The following is an 8948-nucleotide window of genomic DNA, read 5'->3' as shown; positions in this document are numbered from 1 at the left end:
TTATGTCTAAAATGAGTCTCTTGTAGACAGCAAATAGATGGGTCTTGCTTTGTTATCCAGTGTGAAACCCTGCGTCTTTTGATGCAATCATTAAGCCTATTCACGTTCAGAGGTACTATTGAAAGGTATGAGTTTAGTGTCATCATAATACCTATTCATTCCCCATTTTTGTGGATTATTTCTTTGGGCATCCTCTTTCTTTTACAGAGTCCCCCTTAGTATTTCTTGGATAGCTCGTTTGGTATTCTTTCAGTTTCTGCCTATCTTGAAGCTCTTTATCTCTCTTTCTGTTCTGAATGAGAACCTTGCTGGATAAAGTATTCTTCGCTGCATGTTCTTCTCATTTAGGACCCTGAACATATCCTGCCAGCCCTTTCTGCCTGCCAGGTCTCTGTGGAGAGGTCTGCTGTTCATCTAATATTTCTCCACATATAAGTAAGGGATCTCTTGTCTCTTGGTGCTTTAAGTATTTTCTTTTTATCTTTGGAATTTGCAAGTTTCACTATTAAATGTCTAGGTTTTGAACAGTTTTTATTGATTTTAGGGGGGGAAATCTCTCTATCTCCTGGATCTGAATGCCTGTTTCCTTCCCCAAATTAGAGAAGTTCTCAGCCAGTATTAGTTCAAATATGCTTTCTGGTCCTCTGTCCCTTTTGGTGCTTTCTGAAACCCCAATTATATGTAGATTTTTCCTTCTGAGGCTGTTATTTATTTCCCTTAACCTTTCCTCATGGTCTTTTAATTGTTTTCTCTTTTTTCCTCAGCTTCCTTCCTTGCCATCAACTTGTATTCTATGTCACTCACCTGTTCTTCTACCTCATTAACCCTCATCATTAGGATCTCCAATTTGGATTGCATCTCATTTAATTGATTTTTAATTTTGGCTTGATTAGATCTAAATTCTGCAGTCATGATGTCTCTTGAATCCTTTATGCTTTTTTCTTGAGCTACCAGTAGCTTTATAATTGTGCTTCTGAATTGCCTTTATGACATCGTATTTTAATCCAAATTCTGTAACTCTGGCAGAGAGAACTGTTTCTGATTCTTTTTTGTGGTGAGTTCTTTCCAGTCGTTTTGCTCAGTGCAGAGTGGCTAAAATGAGTTGTAATGGAAAAAGGAAGAAAAATACAACAAAACAATCAAAACAAACAAACAAACAAAAAACCAAGGAGGGGTTTCCTCTGGTTCTATATACTGTAAATCGCTCCACTTCCCCTCGAGCTTTCCATTGTTGATCAGGCAAGAATTTGCTCTTTCCTTGTCCTTCCAGCTGGTCTTCTGGGGGAGTGGTCTGCTGTGCTGATTCTCAGGTGTGTGTACCTGGGGTAGATGCCCCGTCCCCTGACAGGTGCATGGATCAGTGGGAGCTGTTTATCCTGTGAGGCCCCTGTTCCCTTGCGGCCCCACCCCTCCCAGGAACAGGATGATACCAGGAAGAACACCACTGGCGGGGGCCAGGCTTGCAGCTCTGGAGTCAGATCCTGAAGTAACTTCTGTAGCATCCCAGTACACATTGGCCTGGTTGTTACTGAGGGCGGGAGTGGGGCACAGACAGCTCATGGGTGTTGGCAGCCAGGGCGTCCTTGCGGTCCTGTGCCTTCCCTGCCTCCACCTATGACGGGGGGAGTGCAGGGTCCTGGTCTGTGTCCCCTGATGCTCTGGGATCAAGGGCATGTGCTGCTGGAATCCCACTCCAGGGCCATGGCCCGGATGACAGCAGGGCACAGCCCCCTATGCCCGGAACCACCACCTGAGCTGCTCCCGAGGCCCCGCCAGGTGCATTCCATCCCTTAACCAAGATGGACCGAGGTATGCGGGGCATCCTCCCCTGGGCACCCCTCCTCTGTTAGTGACTCTGGGAGACTGGAAGCCTACTGCCCCTCCTGGGATCCTGCTCAAGTTCCCTGCGAGCGCCTTCAGTCCAGGAAGATTCTGGTTGGATATTGAATGTTCCTGCTTCTCTGGGGCTGGGCTTTCTTGTCCTGGAGGCTTTCCCAGCCCCCCTTAGCCGCGCTCTTGTGGGGGCCTCTCCCTTACTGGATTGTTTTTTATTTATTTTTTTCCGCCTTCCTACTTTGTTAGAAGTGCAAACTCTTCTCTCTGTACCGTTCCAGCTCTTATCTTTATAAATCTGAGTTCGAATTTGTAGGTTTTCAAGATGATTTGAAAGTTATATAGGTAAGTTGGTGGGGACAGGTGACGTGGGGACCCTGCTACTCCACCATCTTGCCCCGGCCAGCCTTCGACCTTTATCAAGTTCTAAAACCTTGCATGTTTCACAGATGTAAAGACATGGACCTCATTCTGAGGTCCTTCCCAGTGTTTGTACTATGGGATCATAATAAAATAAAGATCATCCTAAGGGTTTTTGTAAGATGAAGGTCATCATACGGTTATGGACTTTTTCTTCTGTATTGAACATGATAAAAATGGTAAAATATAAAGCTAAGAGAAGTGTTTAATGGTGAAATGTTTTCTAATGCATTTGTAAATTTCCTTCACAATCAAAACATAAAGGACAAACAGAAGCTAGCTGTAAAATCCTTTCACAACTATTCCAACTCTTTATAGCACAAAAGTGAGTCAGTGCTCCTGAAAATTCTAGACTCTGTCATTTTTAAGAGACAATAACAACATTCATATTCTTTGTGATTTCAGGGAGAGTTAGTGGCCTCAGCACTAGTCTGATGCTACTTGCAACTCTCTACCTGGACCATTATGTTCCTGGTCTTTCACAGCTCCTTGAATATACCCCAGGAGTGCTGCATTAGAGTCTCCTTTTCTAGAATTTTCACCCCAGTAATTTTCACATGGCTATTTCCAACTGATCCTTTTTGTTATTTATTGGTTCTTATCATCATTAAAGGTTTTGATTGATATGTTTCTGCAATTACCCTCAGGAAATCTGAAGAAAATTCAAACACAGTTGGAACACTACCTGCTAATAGAATCTTTCTCCTCCTTCCCAGGATGAGGTACCCTCTATAGAATAACCAGACCCCTCTGCTTCCAATGATTATGTTCTAATGATCACTACCTGTCTTTTGTTTGCTTCGTTTAAATTTAATTATCATTGATATATTATATCATTAGTCAGATGTAGAATTTAGTAATTCATCAGTTGCTATAATACCCAGTACTTATCACCTCATGTGTCCTCCTTAAAGCCTGTCAACTGGTTACCGCATTCCACCACCAATCTCCTCTCCAGCAACCCTCAGTTTCTTTCACATATTAAGCGTCTCTCGTAATTTGTCTCCCTCTCTGATTTCATCCTATTTCAATTTCCCTCCCCTTTTCCATGATCCTCTGTTTTGTTTCTTAAATTCCACACATGAGTGAAACCGTATGATATTTTTTTTCCTCTAATTGACTTCTTTTTCTCAGAATCATATCCTCTGATTCCATCCATGTTGATGTAAATGGTAAGGCTTAAACCTTCTGATGGCTGCATAATAGTCCATTGTATTATCCACCACATCTTTATGCATTCATCTGTGGTTGGACATCGGGACCTTTCCACAGTCTGTCTATCTTGCATATTCCTGCTGTGAACATTGGGGTACAGGTGGTCCTTTGATTCCATATATTTGTATCTTTGGAGTAAATTCCTAGTAGTTCAATTGCTGCATTGTAGGGTAGCTCTATTTTCAACCTCTTGGGGACCTCCATACTGTTTTCCAGAGTGGCTGCATCAGCATGCATGCTCACTAGTATTGTGAGAGCATCCTCTTTCTCTGCATCCTCACCGACATTTGTTGTTTCCTGACTTGTCAATTTTAGCCATTCTGACTGGTGTGAGATGGTATCTCATTGTGGTTTTGAGTTGCATTTCCCTGATGTCAAAGCATGTGGAGCATTTTTCATGTGTCTGTTGGCCATTTGTAGGTCTACTTTGAGAAACGTCTGCTCAACTCTTTTATTTCCTGACAGCAATGTTTTTGGGGTGTGGAGTTAAATAATTTTCTTTAGAGATCTTGAATACTAGCCTGATGCATCATTTGCAAATATCTTCCCTATTCTGTAGGTTGCCTTTTCTTTTTGTTGACTATTTCCTTTCCTTTGCGAAAGCTTTATATCTTGATGAATCCAGATAGTTCATTTTTGCTTTTTTTTCCCTTGCCTGGAGAGCTGTGTCTAGCAAGAAGTTGCTGTGGCTGAGGTGAAAGATGTTTCAGCATGTGCCCTCCTCTAGGACTTTGATGGATTCTTGTCTCACAGGTCTATCACCAACTTTTGGGTCACTTTTTGTGTTGGTATAAGAAAATGATCCAGTTCCATTCTTCTGCAATGTGGCTGTCCAATTATCCCACACGATTTGTTGAAGAGACTGTCTATTTTCCATTGGATATTCCTCCCTGGTTTGTTGTTGCATTGAATGTGTAGATTGCTCTGGGTAGCATAGACATTTTCACAGTATTTGTTCTTCCAATCATGAGCATGGAACTTTTTTCCAATAAATTCTGTCATCTTTCATTTCTTTTAAGTATTCTAAGTTTTCAGAGTACAGATCTTTTTTTACCACTTTGGTTAGGTTTGTTCGTAGGTATTTTTGATTTTTGGTGCAATAGTCAATAGGATTAATCCCTTAATGTCACTTTCTTCAGTCTTACTGTTACTGTATAGAAAGGCAACTTATTTCTGAGCATTGATTTCATATGCTGCCACGTGCTGAATATTTATATGAGATCTAGCAATATTTGAGTGGAGTCTTTTGGATTTTCCACATATAATATCATGTCATCTGTAAAGAGTGAGAGTTTGATGACTTCTTTGCTGATTTGGATGCCTTTTATTCCTGTTTTTTCCTTTTTGTCAACGTGCTGAGGTTAAGTTATCTCGTTCTATTTTGAACAACAGTGGTGAGTCGGTATCCCTGCTGTGTTACTGACCATTGATTGAGAATGATATTTTGTGTGGGTTGTTGTTTGTGTGTGTGTATATATATATATATATATATATATATATATATATATATATACAGCTTTAATGATATTGAGAAAAGTTCCCTGTATCCCTACACTCTGGAGAGTTTTAATCAGGAAAGGATGCTGTATTTTGTCAAACACTTTTTCTGCATCAACTGAGAGGATCGTATGGTTGTCATCCTTTCTTTTATTAATGTGATGTACCACTCTGATTGATTTGTAGATGTTGAACCACCCTTGAAGCCCAGAAAGAAATCCCACTTGGTCATGGTGATTAATCCTTTTAATGTACTTTTGGATCCTATTGGCTCTCTCCTGATAATTTTTGCATACTTGTTTATTCGGGATATTGTTCTGTATTTTTCCTTTTGGTTTTGGGATCAAGGTAATGCTGGTCTTATAGAATAAGTTTGGAAGTATTCCTTCCATTTCCATTTTTTGATATAGCTTCCAAAAATAGGTATTAATTCTTCCCTAAATGTTTGGTAGAATTCCCCTAGGAAGTCATCTGGTCTTGAGTTGTAGTTTGTTAGGTGATCTTTGATTATTGCTTCAATGTCTTTGCTGGTTTTGATTCTGTTCAGGCTTTCTATTTCTTCTTGCTTCAGTTTTGGTAGGTCATGTGTTTCCAGGAATGCTTTCATTTCTTCTAGATTGCCTAATTGGTTGGCATATAATTGCACGTAGCAATCTATGAAATTGTTTGTATTTCCTTGGTGTTGGTAGTGATCTCACCTCTTTCATTTATGGTTTTATTTATTCAGGTCCTTGATCTTTTGTTTTTGATAGGTCAGTCTAGTGGTTTATTGATCTTATTAATTCTTTCAAAGTAACCAGCTCCTAGTTTTGTTGTTCTAGTCTACTGTTCTTTTAGTTTGTATTTCATCAATTTCTGCTATAATCTTTATTATTTCTCTTCTCTTGCGACATTTAGCTCCTTTAGGTGTAAGGTTAAGTTGTGTAGTTGAGACTTTTCCTGTGTTGAGAACAGCTTGTATCACTGTATACTTCTCTCTTAAGACTGCCTTTGCTTCATCTGAACTGTTGTGTTTTCCTTTTATTTCATTTCATGAATTTTTAAAGATTTTTCTTTAGTTTCTTCTTTGACCCATTCATTCTTTAGTAGGATGCTTTAACCTGAATGAATTTTGTCCCTCCTAAATTTCCTGTTGTGATTGAGTTCAAAATTCCAATCATATAGTCAGAAAAATTGCAGGGAATAATCCCAATCTTTTGAATTCAGTTGAGACCTGATTTTTGATTCAGCTGTGATCGATAATGGAAAATGATCTGTATTCACTCAAGAAGAATATGTAGTCTTTTGCTTTAGGAAGGCATGCTCTGAATATGTCTGTAATGTCCGTCTGGACCAGTGTGTCATTCAAAGCCCTTGTTTCCTTAGTGAAATTCTGCTTTGATGATCTGTGCACTTTTGTGAATGTTGTGTTAAAGATGCCCACTATTACTGTATTATTGTCAAAGTGTTTCTTAATTCTGTTGTTATTTGCTTTATATATTTTGCTGCTCCTCTATTAGAGTCTAAATAATTACAGTTTTAATTCTTCTTGTTTGATGGACCACTTAATTATGATACATTGTCCTTCCTCATCTCTTATGACAGTCTTCAGGTTAGAAAGTAATGTGTCTGATATAAAGATTGCCACCTAAAGTTTTTTTTTTTTTATGTCCAGATAGATGGTTCTCTTCCTCCTCGCTTTTGATCTGGAAGTGTCTTTCGGTCTAAATTGTGCTGATTGTAGATGACATATCAAAGTGTCATGCTTTTTTTTATCCAAATTGAACCTATGACTTTTGATTCTAGTATTTAGCCCATTCATATTTAGAGTGAAAATTGAGCGATACGAATACATTGTCATTTTTTAACATGTAAAGTCATTATTTCTGAATATTATCTCTGTTCATTTCTGGTTTATGTTACCTTGGGGAATCTTTTCACTTCCAGGATCCTCTAATATTTCTTGGTGGGCTGGTTTAGTGATCACAAGTTCTTTTAGTTTCTCTTTTTCCTGGAGCTCTTTATTTCTCCCTCTATTCTTAATGACAGGCTTGTTGGATATAGTATCCTTGGCTGCATACTGTTTTCATTTAGCACCCTGAATATATCATGCCAGTACTATCGGGCCTTCCAGGTCTCTGTGGATAAGATTTCTGGGAGTCTTTTTTTTCCTACCCTCATAGGTTCAGGACCTCTTGTCCTGAGAGGCTCTCAGAATTTTTTCTTTGTCTCTGAAATTTACAAGCTTCACTGTTATATGTTGGGGTGTTAGCCTACTTTTGTATTGATTTTGAGGGGGATACTTTGTTCCTTCTGAATCAGAATGCCTGTCTCCTTCCTCAAATTAGAGGAATTTTCAGCTATAATATGCTCATGTATACCTTTTTTCCCACTTTCTCTCTTACTTTTTCCTCTTCTTTTGGGACCTCAATTATGCTAATATTGTTTCATATTATGTTTTGACTTATCTCTCAGATTTTTCCCTTGTGATCCTGTACTTGTTTATCTCTCTTTTTACTTCAGTTTCTTATTCTCAATTTCTTTTCTAATCACTGATCCTCTCTTCTGTCTCATATTTCTTAGTAGTTAGAGCCTCCATTTTTTATTGCATCTCAGGAATAGCCTTTTAATTTTTGAACTCCTTAGATTTTAGTTCTTTTATTTTGCCAGAAAGAACGCTCTAGTATCTTATATGCTTTTTTCAGTCCACGTAGTATCTTTATAATATTTATTCTGAATCAAGTTCCAACATGTTGCTTCTATCCCTACTTATTAAATTTTTGTCAGTGAATACTGCCTTGTGTAATCTTTTTTGAAGTGGGTTCTTCTGTTTTGTCATTCTGACCAGAGAGGAAGAGATGAAAGAGAACAAAATACTAAAATGCAACAGTGATTCCAGAGGAACATATGTGAAACAAATCAGAAGCAACAGTAAAATAATTAAAGAAAGAGAGAGAATATAACAAGATGCTGAACATACGGAGCAGAACACTAGATCTTCGGTGTATTTTGGCCTGCTTCTCTGAATAAACTAGAACCCAAAATTGTAAAGAAAGGCAAACTTATATATAATCATAACAATTAATTAAATTCATTGACAGGATAAAATAGAACTATAAAATGAAAATTAAAAAGACTTTAAAAAGAGTTGATAAAATAAGAAATTATTTAAAAGCCAACAAAAGATTAATGTAAAAGAGTGAAGAAACATGAGAAAAACCCTTAAATTCTATATACTATTTTCCTCTAGTGCTGGAGTTTGGCAGTTCTCTATCATTGATAACCTCAGTCTTAGCAGATGTCCTTTTGGATCTTCTGGGTGCCTGGTGCAGTGACTCTCATGTGTCTTTGCCCTGGACTGTATTGCACTGCCTTTTGCAGGGAGCCAGGCTAAATATACAGCTCCAGATTGCTCTATGTGACTTTTGTTGCCTTAAGGCTTTTTGTACCGTTATGGGAGATGAGAAGGAAAATCAGAGGTGCACCCCCACATCTAGCCCTCACACTGAAAGTTCATGTCCCCTACTCTTCAGTGAGTGCTCAGGGAAAAGCAGTCAATCACTGCTATCTCTCTGGTTTCAGTTCACAGTCAGTGTTAACCCAGCCTGTGACCCAGTGCATGTAATCCAATTTCAGGAATCCAAGTTTTAAAGACTTATGTGGCACTCAGCAGTAATACACCTCCTGGAGAAGTGGGGGCCTCTCAGTGTTTCTGTCACTTTCTGGGCCCCTCCGCACAGAGCAGTCACCGCACCTTGCTGACGTTCCCTGTTTATGGCAAGACTGAGTTGAATGTTGGTCTTGGGCTGACTGTTTGCAATGAGGTACTCTGCCCCAATGCCTGGGAACACTCTGCTGCACTCTGGTACCCCCATTCTTTTTGTGATGCCAGGAATCTTGAGACCTTGCTGTCAAACCCAGTATTCCATCTTTCTTCACCTCCTGACCACCCTTCGGGCAAATTTGTAAAAGTCCCAATTTTGCACACTACTGCTTACACCATT

The sequence above is a fragment of the Canis lupus genome, chromosome 18, assembly GCF_011100685.1.
Source record: "Canis lupus familiaris isolate Mischka breed German Shepherd chromosome 18, alternate assembly UU_Cfam_GSD_1.0, whole genome shotgun sequence".
In the NCBI taxonomy this organism is placed as follows: domain Eukaryota; kingdom Metazoa; phylum Chordata; class Mammalia; order Carnivora; family Canidae; genus Canis; species Canis lupus.
The sequence above is the reverse complement of the archived record's forward strand: the minus strand, read 5'-3'. Positions refer to the sequence as shown.